Raw genomic sequence first — 16,652 nt, 5'->3', positions numbered from 1 at the left:
TAGCTGTTTATAGGGTGGCCACCTATAAAGATATGTAAATTAGCATATGCTATAATACCAATGTGCAAAATTAAAAAAACAAAAATCAGACTAAAAACTGAATACAAAGAATAAACGATTTCTCTGAATAGTTGTATACAAAAACTACAACTTGCATGTGTTGACACTGATGTCGACTGGGTTTGAGGTTATTGCCGGGCCATATTTAAAGATAGTTTTGTGAAGTATTAGTATCTTCTTTGTGATATTGTCCTTTTTAGGAACAATAAATCATGTCACAGTATGCACATACATCACCTGTGCTGCCGTGTGTTGGAATCCTGTGCGATGTTGTATGGTGGGGTGTCCCGCCTGCGGAGACTGACAATGCGGACCTGGATGTAATGACCGATTGGCGTGTCTCTCACTTACGCTGCCGGAGATGTTGGATCCTGCAGTGCAACACCGTGACTTTCACTCACGGGTGCTTGTATCGGCTCCTGATGGTGTTCTCCATGTTGCACAGTGGCGAGGGCTGACGGATGTACCGTTCCACGCACGGTGATGAAGGCAAGGTGATGGCAATCAGACGGCAGTTACCCAATTTTTGCTGGCATGCAAGTTGTAGGCTGGGAAGCTGGATGGCTGGCCATAATTTGTATCAGAGTGCTGCTTATTTAAAATATCACAATACCATCTTTACAGAAGTGTCAATATATTTTTAAAAGGGATATTAGCGCCTAAGTCCACCTCCGTTCTTTCGGTTGTAATACATTTGCCAGTATGTAACATGGAGCACTGGCAAATGCCTCCTTTATTTGGTGGGGGTATCAAATGGAGGCATTTGCCAGTATATAACATGGAACACTGGCAAATGCCCCCTTCATTGTGCATGATATGCAATTGCGTCCGCACCCCATCTTTGGATAGGAGAGGCACGCGCTACTCAGACGCAAGCATCTCATTGCTGGAGCATCTGAGACGCTCCTATGTCTCACACAGATGGAGCGCCTCTCCGGCAGCTCCAGCATGATCCCATCTCCACAGAAGAGAGGATATCATGCGGGCACCAGCGCTGTGTGAGGCACTCACTAGGCTTGACAGGAGCTTAGGGGTAGCAGCGCTGGGCTGCCGCGGAGTGAGCGTAGGATGCTGATAACGTAGATTACAGAAGTAAGATAGCTGGCGAGCTGCCAGGATTCAAACAGGCGCTACGCCGATAACGCATCTTAGAGATGTAAGGCAGTTTGGCAAGCTGCCAAGATTCATAGCTAGAGCGGCATGCGCTGCCGCCGTGAAACTAAACAAGTACCTAAAGTTTTTTAAATATTACAACTAGAAAGGCTAAAAAACAGTTAGATATGTCTGCACAGAAACTAAACGATACAATACAATGTATATATATATATATATATATATATATTATTTTTTTTCAGCAGAAAAAAACAAAGATGAAATAAAATTAACTGCTCAAACAAAACAAACACATACTGTACCACCACCACCACCATAGGTCCCATTCAGCTAATGGCAGCAAGGGGTGATAGGGAAAGAATACTGTAACTTGACACTCAACTGGGCAATGTATAAAGAAAGGCAAAAGTGTCCCTCCTCTCAAGCAGAAGTTGCCAAATAGTGAAATGGCAGCCAGCATCTAAGAGAAGCAGGGAGAAAGGGAGCCTTTAGCAGGCAGCAAATTACAAGGGGTGCACCACTAAGCTGGGAGTAGAGGTAACCAGGCGAATGCTCCTTCCCCTTGGATTAACCATAAATGTCACTGGTGGTCCAGTGGAAGATCGGAGAGAACCAGGCCTTCACAGAACTGACTCTACTGGTGGCCTCCTCCAACAGAGGACAACCTCCGCTGTGATCGGGCTCTCCACAGTGGCAGTTTTAGGGGTGGGGGCGCCCCTAGGCACAACAATAACAGCCCCTCCCCCCACCTAATTATATTTTTATTGATTACTTATAAGCCCTCATTTGATAATAGGCAATTAAATGAATTAATTGCCTCAACTGTCAGTCATCAATTGGCAATTTTGTATTTTTATTATGTATACATATTTACTAAGTAGGACAGTTTACAGGGGCAGTATCTGCATGTCTTATCCATTTACACGCTATTCAAGATGGAATATGGTACAGTACAGTGGATATTTTGCAGTTACAGTACTATCACAAGCATCCAAGTGCCGCCCCCAGACACTTGCCGCACATGCCTAATGGGAAGTTCGGCACGGTCTCTCCACACTGCTACTCCATGGCTCATTTAATTGATTGATACCCCATGTGATTATTCAGTGTCCTAACACACCAGGAGTGCCTTTATAAGTGGGGAAGGCCTTCAAAGCAACCAGAGGTAAGGTAAACCATGGTGTGATTTGCAGTAACCTTTAAATTCCACATAAAATGCAGGAATCTATGGATTCCCTGAACCTTACATTTTAACTAATGCATTCTAATCAGACTTTTCATGCCTGCTTCTGAGGGTAATAGGAAATGTGCAACCATGTGCAGGAGATACAATGGTATATACTATCCTTCATTAAGGGGAAGAAGTGTTATCGTTGCCCGTTATGTGCACTTTTACCATTCTACCAATTCTCCCCCATGTAAGACAGGAGTGACTACTGCTATACCATGCCAGTAAATGTATAAATAGTTCGCAGCTATCGATGTTGACAGTTGCCCACACAACACAGCAGGGACAGTTTTGTGAGACTCTGTGGCTCGGTACTTAAGCTAGATGCTAGTATACATTGCAGTTCCTCAGCCTGTCCTGGCCTCAGCGGTGGCTCATTCTACTCGTTGGTGAGTCCTCTTGGCCAGCTATCAGTACGGTGTTTAGGTTGCTGTGGCGTTACACATTTGTGTTACATTTTATCATTTTAACATGTTTGCGGCCTTTGACTCTCAGTTTAGCCATTCAGTTTTGTAGGATATTCAGCGCACTTCCACCCATATGGGAAGCTTTAGGAAATCCTCATTGTATTCATAGATTCCAGCGTCCCCTATGGATGAAAGAGAAAACAGGATTTTGGTACTTACTGATAAATCACTTTGAGTCCATAGGGGACGCCACATGGCCACCTTGCACTGCTCTCTTCCTAAGGTGGGTAGGTGCCTCTGGTTGCCAGGTGTAGTTCCTTTTAACTTGATTGTATAGCATATATGTATGTGTTTCTGATGTTCATATCTTCCAGATGTCTTTCCACTCATCCTCCAGTATTCATTTTGCCATCTCTCCTCAGGCACAATTTCTTAACTGGTCTGAGAAGGGGCATAGAGGGGGAGGAGCCAGTCACACACATTAAGATTCAAAGTGCCGGGTCCCCTAACCACTCATTTATAAACCATTGTATTCAGAGACTCCAGCATCCCTTATAGACTCAGAGAAAGCAATTTAGGGGTAAGTATGTATAAAATCCTGTGTTTTTTTTTTTTTTTTAAATATGCAGAAGGATTTTTCTCTGTGCAAAAAGTCTATGGAAACATGTTGGATGCTTTCCCAGATGTGTCATCAGACTTTGCGTAAAGTGCTAATCAAAGGACTTTTTGGTGTCTATTGATAGTAAGTGCTGTGATGTATTCATGAGATGCCAAATTAATTAGGTCAATGATCTTGGTGGTATTGGCTCTGGTCTCTCAGCATGGTACAAAGTCCTCCTAATCACAATGCATAAGTGTGAAGTCTTGAGCCAATTGGCTGTAAGTTTAGCAAATAGATAAATACTTATTTTGAGTAACGAAACAGGGTAAGAACATGGACATTGGTACTGGATCTTAGCCAACTTTTGTGAATAACAGCAGTGTCGGCCTTTGGGGAATAACCTGAGATGCATGCCCACCCCCAATTCAATGGATAGAGGACATCTAAAAAATAAAGGACCATACACAGAGACATTCAGGCATTTTCTGAGCGATTTTACTAAATCCCTCAGAAAATGCCTGAAAACGCAGGTAAATCACTGTATGTGTAGACCATACAGCAACTTAAATGCGCAGCCGAGCCGTTCTGAATCTGCCCACAATTCAAAACAACCCTGTCAGATAATTTCTTTGCATTCACTCAGAAGCATAGGCGTGTGCACATTGAGTGTTAAGGGTGCACAGGCACCCCCTAATGCTGTGCCCTAACCCCACACTTATTGCTGCTAGTAATACCAGCAATACCTTTTACCAAAGACTTTTGCCTTTTAGACCTGTATTCCATTAAAATAGGCGCCCAACAATCAATTATGTGTGTTTTGCATTATTAATTGTATTACACCATTGTCATATCACTACATATCTGTGTCATCCAGATAGGATCTTGACTTTATTTGCACATACTGTTACAGAGTAATTACATTAAAATAGGCAGGATATAATGGTGTGGTTGAGAGAAGTTTTATATTGTAGTGAGCGCACGCCTGATTGGCGATGTGAGACAGACCCAATGGCGGTGTTAGACGCGCCCAATAGGGGGTGCTAGGCACACCGCTTTGACAGTGCACCCCCTAATAAAATGTGCTGCACACGCCTATGCTCAGAAGGTCCTGCACATCTCCCACACGGTTGCCAGGGCCTTCTGAGTGGGCGATGCAATACTGCTGTGCCTCCTGAACCCCACCCCATTCAAATCTATGGTTCAAGTTCAGAATTGATCAACTGACTTTAGGAAAGAAGTAGTCAGTGCGTTGAAAATGCATACAGCATTTTCAAAGACTTTTCTGGGAGATTCAGAGATTACAGTAACAACTTCAGGGAAGCATTTTGATTAATTTCCACATTGCCCATCTTCTAAGGCAGAGGTTCCCAATCTTTTTTGATTCAGGGCACCCTACAGAATCAGAATTTTTTTCACGGCACCCCTAGGTCCAAAAAAAATGAATTAGATTGGGTTTATATGCGATTCTTAGAGGCAGTTATGTGGTAAAGGGCAGGATTTGCTTCTGTTTGTACACATTCTATGATTGGCAGCCACCAGCACTGGTTTTGCTCCTAAATAATCATTAGTAGTTTGAGTTGGTCCTGGACCACCAAGCCGCGGCACCCCTGCATGTGTCCCGAGGCACCCCAGGGAGCCACGGCACACAGTTTGGGAACCACTGTTCTAAGGTAATGGTGCCACGCTTTCACACCATATTCTGTTTAGTAATAAACACCGCTTTGAATGGGATAGAAAAAAGGTAGTATAAAAGGACTATGTAGGATTGTAAAATGTTATCAGAATATAAATAGAAAGTTTAACCTGTTATTAAAATTACCATTTCACCAGAATACATGTGAATTGGCTATTTTCTCAACCATTTTGTGACAAATTCTTAGTCCTACATAAAAATTTGTTATTGTTTTCATATTGGCAGCAGGCCTTTCCATTAGGAACAGTGGGCTATATGTATTGTGCCACTATAGGATCATTCCATGCTAAATCATAAAAAAAAATAGTAACCATCGGAGATCTTCATGAAATTTGATTGGATGATAGACGATATAAAACAGGATTGGCCACCACCCCACATTTAGGGGAAGGCTCCTGTTTTTTACATCAGCCTCCCATTGCCCTGCCCAGCTTTCTAGTCCTCCCGGTTTTTCACTGTCTATCCACAAAATTGCATATAGTACGCATGCGCAAATCCAGAAAAGCTTGGGCGGGAGCATGCACAGAAGATGATGTCATAACTTAAAGGCTGGCCACTGTGGAACATCTTCACTTTAACTTTTGTTTTAGACTTCCTGCGATCAGGTTTTAAGAGTACATTTAATTAAGTAGATTGCACACAACTATAGACACCGTTAGTTGCAGACACAACCAGACTGACACAGAGAGCAACAGGGAGCCTGCTACTGCAAGGTCTTCATGCTAAGGAGCAAAAGCAGCAGATAGGTCTTCCAGCAGCTCCAGTAACATGAAGTGGAGTGCAGACAGAAGGCAACTGTACCAGAGATATCTCCTGTGAACAGGCTAGGAACCATTCAGGGAATATGTTACTGTATGACAAGCTGGAGGCAGCGATCAGCTGCTGCTCCTACGACTCCCCCTGCACCCTCAGTGAGAACTTTCTACGGAGCAGCATAGCACTGCAAAGCTGAAGCAGACATCAAAGGACCTTTCCATTCTTCAGCTCAGAAAACAGGACACAGACGGTAAGGGTGTGACAGTATTTTCTATTGTCACACATGTTGCAAAGTATGTCACAACTCCTGAAACCAAGTCCCCGATTCTGGCTCGCAGCTTACCGAGTCCCAGAGAGCCCACACCAAATCTTTATGGATCACTACAATTCTTGCCTAAAGCATAGTCTTAGAAAAGGGGGAACCATGAAGTACTAAAGCATTAAACAAAGACCACAGGTGTGGGATCAGTATAGAAGCACATTTTTTGTAGTAAGCAACCGAGAAACCATCCAGGCCGGGAGCTTTAGAGGATTTCTGGCCTTTAAGTACAGCTGAGATTTCCTCATCAGAAATATATAAATTTATTTTGGCAGATGGCAGGGCAGAGAGATTTGATGAAGAAAATGTTGTATATCAAAAGAAGGTTCTGGGCAATCAATTGAGGAATTCAAATTGTAAAGCTTGGAGTAAAAATTTTGGAATTCACTACAAATTGTCTCAGAAGAAGGAGGGCTCCAGACCCGGTTTTGATAGCGAATATATTATTTTGAGAACGCTGGGCTCATAACCTAGAAGCCAATATTTTGTCCTTTTTTTCACCACTATCGTAGTCTGCTTCAGGGATTGTAGGGCCTTGAATGTACATTCAGAAAGGAGTAACGCCATGTCAGATCTGGCTTTGATAAGAAGATCAAAGTTCTCCTGCAAAATTAAGTTTTGTGCTGCCTTTCAAGAACCTGGAGCTTACATGACAACGTAATAAAGTGGGATTCAGAGCACTTTCTATAATGGAACACCATAGCGATCAAGTGGCCTTCATAATGGGCCTTCCACAGTCAGGGGGAAATATATCCGTAGAGACATTAGGTTTGCAGTAGTCGTCAAGTGGGTTTTAAGCTGGTGTATGTTGTCATGATTATGGAGGAGAGAGACATTAATTTTCCAGCTAGTTTTGTTGTAGCAAAGCAGGGAGGTCACAGGTTTAAATTCTCGACAATTAAGAAGAGTAGAGGAAGAAATATCCTGAAAACCTTGAAGGAATTCTCCCTCAAAATATATTGTGTATTGAGTTTCCTGGCTTTGTGGACAATGCTCTCTTTGCCCATGTAGCAGTGGCAACATAGAATGACATCTCTAGGCTGATAGGAGTCCTGTAACTGGGGCAGGGAGCTCTATGCACTCTATCCAGGAGGAGATAGTCTTCAGGGGTAGAGGGGGACTGATGGGAAAAGAGCTTTTTCAGGTAAACGTCCAAAGGAGGCACAATCGATCTCTTCAGAAACATAGCATTTGACGGCAGATAAGAACCACTTGGCCCATCTAGTCTGACCCTTTTTTAAACATGTTACCTCAAACCATATTTGATCCTTATTTATTTGTAAGGATATCAATATGCCTATCCCAAGCATGTTTAAATTGTACTACTGTATTTGCCTCTACCACCTCTGATGGGAGGCTATGCCACTTATCTACTACTCTTTCCGTGAAGTTATTCTTCCTCAAATTTCCCCTGAATCTTCCTCCCTCTAGTTTCAGTGCATGTCCTCGTGTTCTGTTGCTCCTCTTCCTGTGAAGAATGTCTCCCACCTGTACCTTGTTAAAACCCTTGATATATTTGAAAGTTTCTATAATTCCCCCCCCCTTACCCTTCTCTGCTCCAAATTATACATATTAAGAACTTTTAGTCTTTCCTGGTGCGTTTTGTGATTTAGGCCATGCACCATTTTAGTTGCCCTTCTTTGTACAGTCTCTAATGTGTATATATATATATCCTTCTGGAGATATGGCCTCCAGAACTGAACACAATACTCTAGATGAGGTCGTACTAATGACCTATACAGTGGCATTATTACTTCTTTCTTTCTACTGCGGATACCTCTCCCTATACAACCAAGCACCTGACTTGCCTTCTTCATTGCTTTGTTACATTGCCTACCTGCTTTTAAATCCCCTGAAATAGTGACACCTAGATCCCTCTCTTCCTCAGTAGTTTCCATTATAGTGCCATTTATACTATATTTAGTCTTTGGATCTTTGAGACCCAAGTGCATGATTTTGCATTTTTTTGGCATTAAACTGTAGATGCCATGCTCTTGACCATTCCTCTAATCTACCTAGATCATCAATCATTTGTTTTACCCCTCCTGGTGTGTCTACCCTGTTGCATACCTTTGTGTCATCTGCAAAAAGGCCAATTTTACCCTCAATTCCATTTGCAATATCACCAATAAATATATTAAGAAGCACTGCAAAAGTACAGATCCCTGGGGTACCCCACTTGTAACCTTTCCCTCCTTTGACTGTACTCCGTTTACTACAACTCTCTGTTTTCTGTCCTGCAACCACGCTCTTATCCATTCAACTATCTTAAAATCCAATCCCAAGCTTTCAAGTTTATTTAACAGTCTGCAATGTGGGACAGTGTCAAAAGCCTTACTAAAGTCTAGATAAGCTACATCTGCAGCCCCACCTCGATCTATTATTTTAGTCACCCAGTCAAAAAAAAAAGTCAATAAGATTTGTTTGATATGATCTTCCCCCAGTAAACCCATGCCGTTTCAGATCTTGTAAATTGCTGGTTTTGAGATACTCTACAACTCTTTGTATTAAGAGTCTTTCCATCAATTTCCCTAGTACTGATGTAAGGGCTCACTGGTCGATAGTTGCTTACCTCTTAATTTCTTCCACTTTTGTGCAGTCGGACTACATTTGCTGTTTTTCAGTCCTCTGGGATTACTCCAGTAGCTAGTGACTGGTTGAATAATTCTGTTATTGGTTTTACCAGCTCCCCTTTAAGCTCTTTTAGTATCCTTGGATATATCCCATCTGGCCCCATTGATTTATCCACTTTCAGTTTTGAGAGTTCTGTGAAGTACTCACAGAACTTACGTTTATCCCTCAGTTTTTTGACTATACTTGCAACTTAACTGTGGCCCCTTCCCCTCTCTTTCAGCAGTGAATACTGAGCAGAAATAATTATTAATATGATCTGCTATTACATTGTCCCCCTCAAGAAGACTTCCACTCTGTCTTTAGCCTTATTATTCCACTTTGTTTTTCTCCTTTCACTTATATACCTAAAAAAAAAAAGTTTTCCTTCCTTTACCCACCCATTTTCTCTTCAGCCTGTGCTTTTGCACATCTGATTACCTTCTTAGCCTCCTTCTGTCTAACAAGATACATCTTTGTCCTCATTATTCTGCATCTGCTTAAATTTCTTAAAGGCCAACTTTTTTGCTTTCACAATACTTGCTACATCTTTCGGAAACCACAATGGCTTCCTTTTTCCTTGTGTTTTTCCTAACTCTTGACAAAGTTCTGTTGTCAAAGTTCAGTATTGCACTTTTAAAATTTTTCCCAATTCTCCTGCACCCCTTCCAAGATCCTCCACTCTGCCAAAAAATCCCTTACAGAGTTTCGCATCTCTACAAAATCTTCTTAAAATCGAACAGTTTTGTTTTTGTGTGCAAGGAGTTGGTCTTTATTTTGAACCATACTGCTTGATGGTCACTGGATCCCAGGTTTTTACCCACATTTACAGCAGATATTCTGTCACCATTTGTAAGTATTAAGTCTAATACTGCGTCCTTATGAGTGGGCTCCCTCACCAATTGCTGGAGGGATGCTCCTTGCAAGGAATTCAGAATGTCCCTACTTCTGGTGGAACTTGCAACAGGCAGCTCCCAGTTTACATCAGGTAGATTAAAGTCTCCCATGATTATCACCTCTCCTTTTAATGCCATTTTATTTATGTCCTGCAATAGGCTCTTGTCAAGTTTCTCTTCCTGACCTGGTGGTCTGTAGATCACCCCTATACGAAGAATCGCCTTCTCCCCTGTTTCTATGGTCACCCAAAGGGCCTCAGTTTTTTCTTCAATACTTTGTATTAAGGTAGTCTTTATGCTTTTTTTCACATATATTGCAACCCCCTCCTCCGATTCTTCCCATTCTGTCCTTCCTAAATAAAGTATATCCTGGTAAAGCTATGCCCCAGTCATGATTTTCATTGCACCAGGTCTCTAAAAGCCACAATATCCAGTTCATCCCTTGTCATTATTGCAATTAGTTTTGGGATTTTATTTCCTAAGCTCCTAGCATTTGCACACATAGCTCTTTGTCTGTGCTTCTCCTGGTGCTAGCTATGTTCATCTTTCTGCCTATATCTATTCTGTTTGGATTGGCATTATCTTCTGTTGCAGTGGATAGGCTTCCTGTTCCATTTGCCTGCAGAGACAATACCTCTAGGTTGGGGGAGCAGATTTCTTCATTCTTATTTGGTTCACTGCCCCCCTCTGCTAGTTTAAATAGTTGCTGATGAAGCTTCTAAAATTCTCACTTAATATTCCCGTTCCCCTTAAAGATGGATGCAGGCCATCACTTTTATATAAGGCTCCGTCTTGCCAGGTAGCTTGACTTTGACCTAAATATCCAAATCTCTCCTCATTGCACCAATTACTTAGCCAAACATTGAAGTTTCTGATTCTCAGAGTTCTATCTTCCCCTTGGTGTACTGGCAATACTTATGAAAACGTTAGTGGTTGCCACCTGTTTTAGAGTGGTTCCTAACTTCCTAAATTCATCTTTCACGGCCATGACTCCACCTCCCATCTTTTCCTGCTGCCTTTACAATAATTAGCATGCGTTCTTTATCTCTTGGAGCTGTGGCTCCAAGTATCTCTTGGAGCAGATACTCAGATTGTTATGTATCACCCTGTTCTCCCGATCCTCATGCTGTTCCAGCAAGAGAAGCACATCCTGTTTCAGGCTCTGAAGCTTGACTCCCGTCGCCTGCTGGGAAGAGACCATATCATCCATTTTAGTTTCAAGATGGCCAGTCCCACCTCCAAGATCGTCCACCTCAGCTTTAAGGGAGTTGGCCCACTTCTTGACTTCTGTCTGGACAGGTGGAATAGATCGACGCATCTCTTGGACCTCTTGAAAAAGGGATCAGAGGTCCTTGCGTATTAGCAGGGAATGATAAGAGTATTCATCAAAGCAGAGCCACCAGCACCTTTGTTGCCAGAAAAAGCTAATTTTCCAAGGCTGGCGGTGGCGTCCAGGCCTCCCGTTTACACTTTAGTGTTTAGAACAATGCGGAAGGCAAACACTGCAAAAAATAAGTAGTTGGATATATCAAAACAGGGGTAGCCGATATTCGTTAGAGTAGCATAAGCAGGAGGGCTGGGCTTCAGAGAAAAAAAGGGAGGCACAGAAATCACATTACTAAGACGAGCAGGATCAGAAGGGCAAGGGTCACCCGAGTGATCCAGGGGTATAGAAGAGGCAGGGGGTAGGTTGGCACAAAGGTGAGAATATACAGGGACACCGTATGGATTCTTCAAAATTTACCTTTTATGCAGGACCAGGGGAAACCAAGATGGCCACCACTTGCAGGGCCCAGTCGGCATCCACTGCACAGGGTTTCCAGGGGCCTAGGGAAACCGTACTCTCATGAGGCAAGGTCAGCAGGAGGCTCCTCAGTCAAGCAGTACAGTGGGGGGAGCCCAGGAGGCAGCGGTGATGCACAGGCATTGGAGAATGGAGGGAGAGGCAGTGGGCCAGGAAAATGCATATATAGCATGGCCAGGCAGGAGCACAGGGGAATGTCCATCTAACAGGTTCAGCATCCATTCCATGCCCCATTGTGGCTTATATTTAAAGGGAAGATTGAAATGAGCGCTATAGATGTGGAAAAAATGTGGGGTAAAGATATCAATACATTTTTAACAGCAAGAGTTTAGAGAAAAGAAAGAATGCACCTGTAAGGAAAAAAAAGGGGTTATTCATGAAATGTTTACAACTCTTGAGTTGATTTGTTGCGGGTTGCAGATCTGTTCACTATACCTACCTCTAGTGTTCAGCTTAATAGTGGATGAGGGGTGCTGGCAGCGGTAGATGTTAAAAGCCCCTTTTTTCCCCACTCCGGCTGGTGCTGCAGTGCTTGCTAGAGCTGGGTGTTAACTTTACTCCTGAGGCTGCGTCCTGGATATTGGCGTTGGGTGAAGTGGGGAGGAGTTCACAGGCTGCACCAAGTCCGTATTAACACCCTGATATGGACCCAATGCCGTTACAAATTTATTGATATTTTTACCCCACATATCATATAGCGCTCATTTCAATCTTTCAGTTTGTCTTTTATTGTGCAGCTTTACCCATTAGCGCAGTACATCTTTCATTTTATTATTTTTATAGGGGCTCTCTGTAATTTTTTTTAAGCAATTTTGGAGCAGTGTATTTTGTCATTTGTTACTTATATTAGAGAATGTTTTCAGTTTTGGTTCCTGGCGACATGTGGAAGGCTGTGCTCTGCCACAGCCTCTACCTCCTCTTAAGGTCTGTGATAAACCTCCACCTGTGCCGAAGGTAGAAAAGCCAATTTCCCACCAGTGGCATGAGCTATTCACTTGTCTAACTCCGGACCGAAGAGAATATCCCCAGTAAAGGGTAAACCCTCAACTGCACACTTAGATTCCACATCCGCTGACCAGGAGCGAAGCCACAAAGCCCGGCGAGCTACCACCACATTAGCTGAAATCTCAGTGACATCCTTGGAAGTCTTTCCTAAGAAGGAAGCAGCTTCCTTGATATGTTCCACCAAGGAGTTTGCGCTGGACCGGACATTTATGGTACAATGTCCATCTGGACAATACTGCACCCGCGACTATAGTTTCTACACTGTGGAACCAACAGGCTCTTTCCATCAGCCAACAACCAGTGAGCGTATTGGCCTTCCTGTTAGCCCCATTGCCTCCAATTCGGATTACAAATATACCACCTCTTTCCCATTTGGCCGTATATATCTAAGGACACAAGTGCTGCAGTATCATCCCAAGGGATTTGAGTCCTTGAGTGGCGCTGGGTAATTATTAGCCCACATTGGGCATTGTAACTGCTCCAAGTTGTATGATTGGTATACCACCATCAGATCTGTATTTGAAACGGGACAGTCAGTATTCCCTAATTTATCCTGTATCAAGCAACCGATCCAGTCCAGATTCAGATGCCAGTGGTTCAGCTATTTATGCACTATTATTTTTAATAATTTATATTGTGGTTGATTTAGGTGTTGTGTATATGTTTTTTAATGTTGATATTAAATCTTTCATCAAACAAGCGACACTTTCTTGTAACTTTGCCATTGGGATTAACAACCCCATTTTTTAGTGGCAGCTATTAGCAGATCACCTCTGGTGGCTCCTACTTGATACCTAGGTAGTCTCAATCCCCTTTGGTATGTTCCACCAACAACTGCAGCCCCTGTCTAGGAGTGCCCGAGTCTAGGCCGCCCATAAGCTGCTCAGCCTATTTAAGTACCACCTTGTTAACCCAGGCAGAGACAATGGGCGGCCGTAACTGAGTACCTGCCGCAGTGTATACTGCCTTCAGAGTAGTCTTCAGTTTTATAACCCCCCCTTCTTCCCTCCTCCTTTATGGATACAACCTGTACATAAGGTGCTCTTGCCCTCAGCTGAGGACTGAGTAAAATTACCCCACAAAAGGAACAAGCAAACACCTTGTGTGTGGCCTTAGTGGATGACCTGCCTGTCACTGTTCCCACAATGGAAACACCCGGCAGAGTACTCACATACACAGATCCACACCATAGAACAGTAAGAAAATAGCAGGAAAGACCTGGGGCTGCTGGGCACCAGAGGGAAGCTTGCCCCAACCAACAATAAATAGCCCCTATACAACTCCCATTTTTTTTTTTGAGAGTCAGCAATGCAGGGGTTAATAGTGCAGTAAGGTCTTGGCCTGCAGTGGTTAGATCCTATTCAGCAGTGTTACATATTAAGTGTATAGAACATGAATCCTCAAACTGCTGCCCTCCAGATGTTGTGAAACTACAAATCCCAGCATGCCTTGCCACAGTTTTAACACTCCCTTATAGCAAAACTGTGGCAAGGCATGCTGGGATATGTAGTTTCACAACATCTGGAGGGCCGCAGTTTGAGGACCCATGTTATAGAAGCACATATGCTGAAAAATACAAAAGTAATGGCTGCACCAAGCCTGCCTCCCATACCTGGACAATTTCCCAGAGAGCAGTCACCATGAGGGCACCCGGTGCTGAGTGCTCAAGGCACTCCCTCAGGCTGCCTGAACACAATGGTGCCGTTTCCCATACCGCAAAATCAGCTCCCACCCGGTGGACAGCTAGGCAGTATAAGCACCCGCCGGTGAGAGCGCTGGGGAACTGAGGTGCCGCCGCATACAGAAGGTACACTGAAGGCAGCCTGAGCAGGGGAACACTGGCATACGGCGGGACGCGCAGCGCGGTATTTACCACCGGAGGCTGTGTTTGGCTGAGGAGTATGATGATCCCTTTGTCCAGGGGCAGCAGGAACACAGGATGTGCAGGCAGGCACCTTTAAGGAGGTCCTTATTAAACGCTGACCTTAGCCAGGGCGCAGCAGACCTCAACCCACGCTTTATAAGCTGGGAAAGGCTTCTAGTAATAGAGGGTAAATAATATGGTTTTAAAAATCAGAAAAATGTGCAAAGCTAAGCGGAGCAATGCTTCACGGTGTCTGAGATGGAGATGTTGTCACTCACACAGGACCCTCCTCATTTGTACACCACACTTTAGACAACCTTTCTTTTCTCTCTTGAAACGTGTCCAGCTCCACTGTGTCTAGCTCCCTTGGGCACAAAAATCTGTACTTTTGTATTATCACGGCACCCACTACTCCATTTGCGTAGAGGGCTAATCACGGTAGTGAAATCGCATTGTATGGAATGCAATGCGATTTTCCTATCTAATGTATTCACTGCTCTGTGTCAGTGAATCCATTAAAAAGATAGGATGCGATAAAAAAAAAAAATGCGATGAGAGATCGGTTCTGATGGAACCTAGAATAATGCCATTTAATGGTAAAATTACATGTCATTTATTTTGGTCCCCCACCCCACTATCCACATCATCCCGAAGCCGCGAGGGGCGGCGGTACGCGTCCGACCTTTTCATGCCCCCACTATCTATGCGCTCGCCACACTATATAAAAATCAACTCCATGCCGAAGTGGATATGGGGGTATGAAAAGGTCGGTCGGACGCGTACCGCCGCCGCTCGCCACGCTTCGGGATCACGTCGATATTGGGGGGGGGGGGGCCTTAATAAATTACATATGTCATTTAATGCTATAGTACATGAAATGCCATTATAAGCGTCAAAATCGCATCGCATGCCATACCATAACGACATGCGATGCAATTTCACTACGTTTGCGTACGTAGTAAAATCGGGCGCCGTGCTAATACACAAGTACCCAAAAATCTAACTGGGGGTTGCTGGTTAACAGAGGGCAGGAGCCAGCCTCTTCTAAAGTTTTTATTGTGCCTAGCTCACCACAAGCCAGCTCTATTGCCCATGTGAATGCCAGTGGCCCCTGCTGGATGAATGAGAAAGTATGTTATACAGTTTAACACAATCTCTCTTTGGTACAAGTTTCATTTTGGAATACCTTTGGTAAAAGAAGCATTCACAGTACAGCAGTTGAACCATGAATGCACTAACCATGGAGCTGGCAAGTTCAGACTGGTCTTGTACTGGTAAATAAATATGTGTCTCTCTCTTGCTTGCTTTCTTTCTCTCCTTGTGTTCAGCTCAGCCTGGCTGTAGTTTTTGCTTTGAGAACTAGAGGGGTGTACTGAACTGGAGGTTAGGAGATTTTGACTGAGTGATTTTGCTTAGTCAAAATCTTGATGTTGCTGCCTGCGGCCATCCCCAGCAGCAGCCCACATGTACAGTCGAATAGACACTGCAGTGTCTAGTTAAAATATTCTGGTCTGCGGTGTCTATTTGGCCGGACGATAGCAACACGGTGGGGCTGCACATTGCTATCGCCCACTGTTTACATACGGGGGAAGATTCAGACAAACCGTTAAAGCGATTTTGACAGCCAAAATCACTTAGAATTTCCACGTGCACATGGCTTTAGATGGTTTATCTAATACAGTTTATCAATGAAAAGTTGTAGTTTGATTTACGAAGGTGATGAAGAGATCACCCCCACGATCTCCCAACATTTTAGACAAGAGTTTGGCCATAATATAATTATTGAATACCACCCTAAAAGGTGCCCATACACAGTGGCGTAGCTAAGGCAAGAATATCTCCAAACTAAACCAGAGTTTCTACCTCTTTGGTAACAAGGCGGGCAGATTGCTTGCCAGAAAACGGAAAGGCAGAAGAGCCAAGGCAAGAATTGACCTGTTGATAAATGCTAAGGGAGCCAGAGTTACTGACCCCTTCCAAGTCGCGGATTACTATGCTAAATTGTATAATCTAAAGGCGGAACCACACACCCCTCAGCCGTCGGAGGCTGGCATTACCTCCTTTCTAGATGAAATTAACCTCCCTGGGTTACAGCCCGAAGCCTGTCAAGCCCTTAACGCCCCCTGGTCCTTGTCAGAGGTAGAGACTGCGATAGATGGACTGCCAAACAACAAGGCCCCCGGTCCTGATGGGTACCCATCCAATTTCTACAAATGTTTTAAGTCAGAGTTAAGCCCGTTCCTATTGCAAGTTTTCAATAAGGCCTCCCAGGCCGGGGAATTTCCAGGCGAAATGC

Source organism: Crinia signifera, chromosome 2, assembly GCF_055691185.1.
Source record: "Crinia signifera chromosome 2, ASM5569118v1, whole genome shotgun sequence".
Lineage (NCBI taxonomy): Eukaryota > Metazoa > Chordata > Amphibia > Anura > Myobatrachidae > Crinia > Crinia signifera.
This window is presented reverse-complemented; position numbering follows the sequence as displayed.